This window comes from Camellia sinensis, chromosome 1, assembly GCF_055761805.1.
Source record: "Camellia sinensis isolate YWXY chromosome 1, ASM5576180v1, whole genome shotgun sequence".
NCBI classification, from domain to species: Eukaryota; Viridiplantae; Streptophyta; class Magnoliopsida; order Ericales; family Theaceae; genus Camellia; species Camellia sinensis.
Genome location: NC_138961.1, coordinates 22,553,158 through 22,559,796, shown reverse-complemented (window position 1 = coordinate 22,559,796; position 6,639 = coordinate 22,553,158). Strand labels below are relative to the sequence as shown.

Genomic DNA, 6,639 nt, shown 5'->3' with positions numbered 1-6,639 from the left:
AGCAATGTCAGGACGCGAATGGGATAAGTAGATAAGCTTACCCACTAGCTGCTGATATCTCCCCCTGTCTACAAGCTCGCCTCCTTGATCCTCACTAAGCTTCATTCCAACCTCTAGTGGTGTATCACAGGCTTTACTTTTAAGCATCCCAATTTCTTGTAGCAAATCAAGCACATACTTTCGTTGAGATATGAAGATGCCATCTTTGGACCGAGCAACTTCAATACGGAGAAAGTACTTCAAGCTACCTAAGTCTTTGATTTCAAACTCATTGGCCAAATACTCCTTTAACCGAGAAACCTCCTCAACATCATCCCCTGTGAGTACAATATCATCCACAAACAATAAGAGCTGTCATCTTACCATGTAAGGAATGTTTTACAAACAAAGTATGATCAGTTTGACTCTGTTTGAAACCATATGACAGCATGGCCTAAGTAAACCTTTCAAACCAAGCCCTAGACGACTGTTTGAGTCCATAAAGTGACTTGCGTAGCCGGCACACTTTTCCTTTGGTTTTAACATCCTCAAAGCCTGGGGAAATGTCCATGTATACTTCCTTTTCTAAATCTCCATGAAGGAAGGCATTCTTTACATCAAATTGATGGAGCGGCCAGTCGAGATTAGAGGCAAGGGAGAGGACTCTGACAAAGTTCATCTTAGCAACAAGAGCAAATGTCTCCTAGTAGTCTACTCCACAAGTCTGTGTAAAGCCCTTAGCCACCAATCTTGCCTTGTAACGTTCAATTGAACCATCGGCTTTGTGCTTCACTGTGTACACCCACTTACATCCAACATGTCATTTGCCCTTAGGTAGCTCAGCCAATTCCCAAGTGCCATTTTTGGCTAGGGCTCTCATCTCCTCCATCATGGCATGCTTCCATTCAGGATTAGAAAGAGCATTCTGAAAGTTAGAAGGAAGACTCAAAGAAGAAACTTTAGACAGAAAAGCTTTATAGGAAGAAGACAGATTAGTGTATGAGACAAAATGAGAAATAGGAGGGTCAGTACAAGACCTAACCCCCTCCCTTTTAGCAATGGGAATATCTAGATTAGAAAGAATAGAGTTACCTGGAGTTTCATCAGAAAAAGACGATTCTGGACACTCATCAGGAGAAGAAGATAGCAGTGGAGAATCCAAATTGGTCTCCTGTACCCAAGTAACTTGTTTTCTATTCTTGTCCCTGACATAAACTTTTCCGTCTTTCACTGTGGATTCAGGCTCAACATCTTTCACTGCGGATTCAGACTCAACATTCTCAATAGCTGGGTCACCATTAACATTCTCAACCTGCTCAATCACTGATGGCAGTGACACAGGAATTGCTTCACGCCAAGGCTCCCCCTAAAAGGATGACTGGGACACTGAGAAGGACAGGAAGTAGGACTGAGACTCAAAGAAAGACATATCCATAGAGACAAATCATTTCTAAGATGGGGGGATAATAACACTTGTAGCCTTTTTGTGTGGCAGAGTAACCCAGGAAGACAACACCAAAGAGACCTAGGATCCAACTTATCACGGGTAGGAGAGTGGTTATGAACAAAGCGCACACCCCCAAAGGTTTTGGGAGGAATGGAGAAACCAGACGAGTGGGACCCTAACAAAACCTGAAGAGGAGTGTGTTTATGGAGGACTTGGGTGGGCAAATGATTAATGAGGAAGGCTGCAGTGAGAACTTCCCCCCAATATGATCTAGGAACACGCATTTCAAAAGACAGATAACGCGCAATATCAAGAAGATGGCGATTTTTACGCTCTGCAACACCATTCTGTTGAGGAGTATTGGTACAAGAAGTTTGGTGAATAATACCATGAGTGGCAAAATAGCTGGCAAGGCTAGAGTCAATGTTTCCCTCCCATTATCAGAACGCAGAATTTTGACAACCGCTCCAAACTGAGTGCAAATCATTTTATGAAAATTTTGAAACACAGAAAAAGCTTCACATTTGTCCTTCATAAGATACACCCAGGTGGTCCTAGAACAATCACCAATAAAGGTGACAAACCATCGGTGACCCTTTAAAGACACAAAACGAAAGGGACCCCATACATCAGAATGAATCAATGAAAAAGGAACTAAACTTTTATTAATAGAAGGAGCAAAAGAAGCTCTGTGTTGTTTTTTAAGTTAACACGACTCACAGTGAAACTCAGAAACATTATTTTTCAAAAAAACAGAAGGAAAAAGATGATTAAGTAACAAAAAATATGGATGCCCAAGACGACGGTGCCACAGCCATAAGTCTTGCTTGGTAGATGGTAACTGAGTGGATAAATGAGCCTGCTTGTCGGTTTGATCTAGGATAAAGAGATCATTCGCATTTCTACCACGGCCAATCATCTTCCTTGTGATAAGATCCTAAAATAGACAATGATCAGGAAAAAAGATTACACTACAATTCAAGTCCCGAGTAATACGACTCAAAGATAAAAGATTAACATTAAAATCGGGAACATATAGTACAGAAGACAAAGGAAGGAAAGCACTGGCATGAATTACACATTTCCCGGACACAGAAGAAATGGTACCATCGGCAATTTGAACTTTATCCTGCCCTAAAGAAGGGGTATATGCAGAAAACAAATCAGAAAACCTAGACATATAGTTGGAAGCACCAGTCGGAAGCACCAGAATCGATAATCCAAAGCAACGTTTGATGAGATAGAAAAGCACTTGTAGAAGAAGCTAAGTTACCTGAATGAGCAAAGTTACCTGAAGATGAACCAGAGGCCCGACGGTCTAACAAATGGCGAAGAGCAACCTCTAACTCAGAAGTAGAAAACTTAGATATATCAGCAGATGAAACAACCGGAGCGAGGACTGTGGCTCAACTGTATCAGAATGATGAGCTCGGGCATTGGGCCCTCGGCCTCTAGACTGACTCGAGCGACCCCCTCGAGACCCAGAACGATCTCCATGACCCCAAATGGCAGCCCATGCAACTTCCAACAAATCTCACGGGTGTGGCGAGCATGAATTACACATTTCCCGGACATAGAAGAAATGGTACCATCAGTAATTTGAACTTTATCCTGCCCTAAAGAAGGAGTATATGCAGAGAACAAATCAGAAGACCTAGACATATGGTTGGAAGCACCAGTCGGAAGCACCAGAATCAATAATCCAAGGCAACATTTGATGAGATAGAAAAGCACTTGTAGAAGAAGCTAAGTTACCTGAATGAGCAAAGTTACCTGAAGATGAACCAGAGGCCCGACGGTCTAGCAAATGGCGAAGAGCAACCTCTAACTCAGAAGTAGAAAGCCTAGATATATCAGTAAATGAAACAACCGGAGCGAGGACTGTGCCTCAACTGTATCAGAATGATGAGCTCGGGCATTGGGCCCTCGGCTTCTAGACTGACTCGAGCGACCCCCTCGAGACCCAGAACGATCTCCATGACCCCCAAATGGTAGCCCATGCAACTTCCAACAAGTCTCACGGGTGTGGCGAAGGCGACGACAATAGTCATAGAAAAGGGTATCCTTCTCAGAACGGGGACGGGAACCACGATCCCCATCTCGAGAAGGTGTAGGAACCTGGGCAGATCGATCAGAAGAGGCAGACGGAAACATAGCAGAACGACGACTCTCCTCATTCTGCACATAAGCAAACGCTTCTTGGAGAGAATGAATCACATCCATACCAAGCACACGACTCCTAACAGGATCAAACTCCACATTCAGACTTTTTAAAAACTTGAAGACCTGCACTTGTTACAACAAATTTCTGGTACCCAGCAAAATCAGTGGGACAGATAAGCTTATAGTCCTGAAGATGATCAAGTCTCTTCCACCCATTGCTAAGGAAAGTAAAATACTAGAGGATAGTCATCTCACCCTAGACGGACCTATCAATGGAGCATCGCAACTCAAAAGTTTGTGAAAAATTGCCTTTGCGGGAATACGTAGTGGCCACAGCCTCCCAAATATCTTGTGCTGTGTCCATAGACAAGTACCCCTCACCAATCTCCGGAACCATAGAATGTATCAATCAACCCATGATAAGAGAATTGGTAATTTCTCACTGATCATAACCCGGATCTATGGAACTAAGGGCCTGAACGCGCCCATCAACATACCCCAGCTTCTCTTTGCTATTCAAAAACATAGTCAAACTTTGCGAACACGCTAGATAATTCTGGCCATTAAAGAGAGAGGTGGTGATTTTCTAGCCATGGTTAAGGGAGTCAGTCATAGTAGTAGGCAAACCAAGACTCACGCCCTGAAGAGTAGACTGTGTAGTGGTAGACTCACTAGTCAATTCTGCCATGAATACTCTACTATGGAACCCTCACAACAAACACTGGTCTAATCACAAATCCAGAAGATGGGATAACATACCAAACAGAACAAACGGAATTTAAGAGAACATTTTTTTTTTTCTTTTTTTTTTTCTTTTTTTTTTTTTTTTTGAGAAGAAGACAAAAAGGAAAAGAAAGAGAGAGAGAGAGAGAGAGAGAGAGAGAGAGAGAAGAAATTACATGAATAAAGGAGCACTAATGATCACCGAATAAGAACAATGTAACCCAGACACAAGAGATCGACGACTGAACCACGGGGAAGAAAAATCGACTGAATCAAAGAGAAGAGAGAGTCAACTGAACCAGAGAGCTCCTGAGCGGCTATCGGTAGCCTGAGGAGGGAGGAGAACCCACCCGATTGAACCTCCAAGCCTGTCGACAGACCTGGGCTAGGAAAATCAGGAGCTCCGACGAGCCCTAGGGTGTAGGCGAAGCCTTCGAAGGCTGCGGCTAGGGCTTCCGACGTCCTAGAAGGACGCAACTTAGGACTGTCAGGGCCCTAGGAGGCTGTGAGTGGTCCTGGCGAAAGCCTAGGGAGATGGCGGCTGATGTGATGTAGACTGCGGCTGATGTGATGTAGACTACGGCTGGGGTGGTGGTGCAGTGGTGGTGTGAAGGTGGCTGTAGGGTTGTGGTTGCTAGGGTTTTAGAGTGGTTCTGATAGCATATCAATTTTGAGAAGAGAAAAATTAGAGGTATGAGTCGTATCTCATCCCCTTTTATATTAAATCGTCGCCATAATTACTGGAGTGCCCTAAGGCATCAAATAAGAATACTGAATATACATCAAAATAAAATAAGGAATATTTTAATACATTCTAACATGCCCCACCCCTAGTTGAAGTTTGTCCCAACTCTGCCCCTCCCCAGCCTAGCTAACCTCCTGCGCTTGAAGCCTTCAACCATCAAACACAAAAATCAAAGAGAAAAACAGGATGGTAAATCTCATTTGTCCCGAAGATGACCGTAAACTTCAATTTTTTCATTATACAATCTCTTACAAATGTAGAAGACTACATATATCCAGACACATACTATTCCCTCAGCAATTTCAACTTCAATAAGATTCAATTTTTTTAGAACAAACTTCATTCCATGAATTCCTGAAGTACAGATAAAGTGATAAATTGGTCACAGAGTCAACACAACAAACCCATAAAATCAAAAGAGGATATAGATTATTAAATCAAAATCCATGAGTGTTCTCACTAACAATTGCAAGAACAAAATATCATCTAGCTCATACAAATCCAAATACAAAATTCATTTCAAACTTGCATTACCAAACACCTATATCAAATCCAAATCATCACATAACTCTGCCATAACAAAACATTAATTAAGATTAAGAAAAGCGTACCCAAAAATGTAACCTCAATGCCGAAACTCAATCTTCGGGAACCTCAACATCACCATCGCCGATCTCCTGCTGCAAATCCTTAGGGTTTTTACCATCAACAGTACATCCAACAGAAACACAAGTCCCCAAAATCTCCTTCACAGTCCCTTTCAAATCCTTGGCCATAGACCTAGGCTTCATAACCTTCGCAATCTCGATCACATCGTCGAGGGAAATGTTGCCAGTGTGTTTGATGTTATTGGTCTTCTTGCGATCGCGCTCGGGCTCTTTGAGGGCTTTGATGACGAGCGCCGCCGCGGAGGGCACGACGGAGACCTTGGCCTGGCGGTTCTGGACGGTGAGTTTGACGGTGACTCGGAGGCCCTTCCAGTCCTTGGCGGTCTCTTTGGCTATGCCTTCTCCGATTTTCTTAGGGGAGAGACCGAGTGGGCCGATTTTGGGCCGCTCCGACTTCGCCGCCGGTTACTCGGACGTAGACGTCGACGACTTGGGATGGGTCGAACTTGGGCGGCATGTTGTGTACGCCGCAGGACAGCAGAGGTACTGCGTTTTTTTTAACGAAATGCTACTGTTTATAGTTTTTCTTTTTTAATTTTAGGACAAATTACAAGATTTAACAAAATTATAAATTTTTTGAAGTTTGAGAAATTACAGATATTTTTGAAGGTATTATTTACCTAACAAATTAGGGGTAAATTGTTATGAAAATATAAAGCTCAGCAGACAATTTGTAATGAAAATATAAACCTCAAAGGATTATCTGTAATTTCTGAAACCTTAAAGGTATCTGTAATTTAGTTAAATCTCGAGAGAGGTATATGCAATTTCTCCTTAATTTTAAAATATGTAAATAAAAAACTTGATGGTATATTTTTATTTTTACTTTTTAAAATTATTTTTGGGTAAATTACACTGACATCCCTGAGGTTTATTTTATTACAGCTCCCTTTCACCTTTTGGAAATTACATCT

General features: G+C 42.3%; 1 pseudogene across 1 annotated transcript; it reads right to left on the bottom strand.

Moving 5' to 3' along the window:
* Positions 1–5,269: 5,269 nt before the first annotated feature.
* Positions 5,270–6,207, bottom strand: LOC114285135 (large ribosomal subunit protein uL11 pseudogene; annotated as a pseudogene). Its single transcript, XR_014365869.1, has 2 exons — positions 5,669–6,207; positions 5,270–5,411 (listed from the first exon to the last, which is right to left on the bottom strand). The product of XR_014365869.1 is annotated as a large ribosomal subunit protein uL11 pseudogene (transcript).
* Positions 6,208–6,639: the final 432 nt, after the last annotated feature.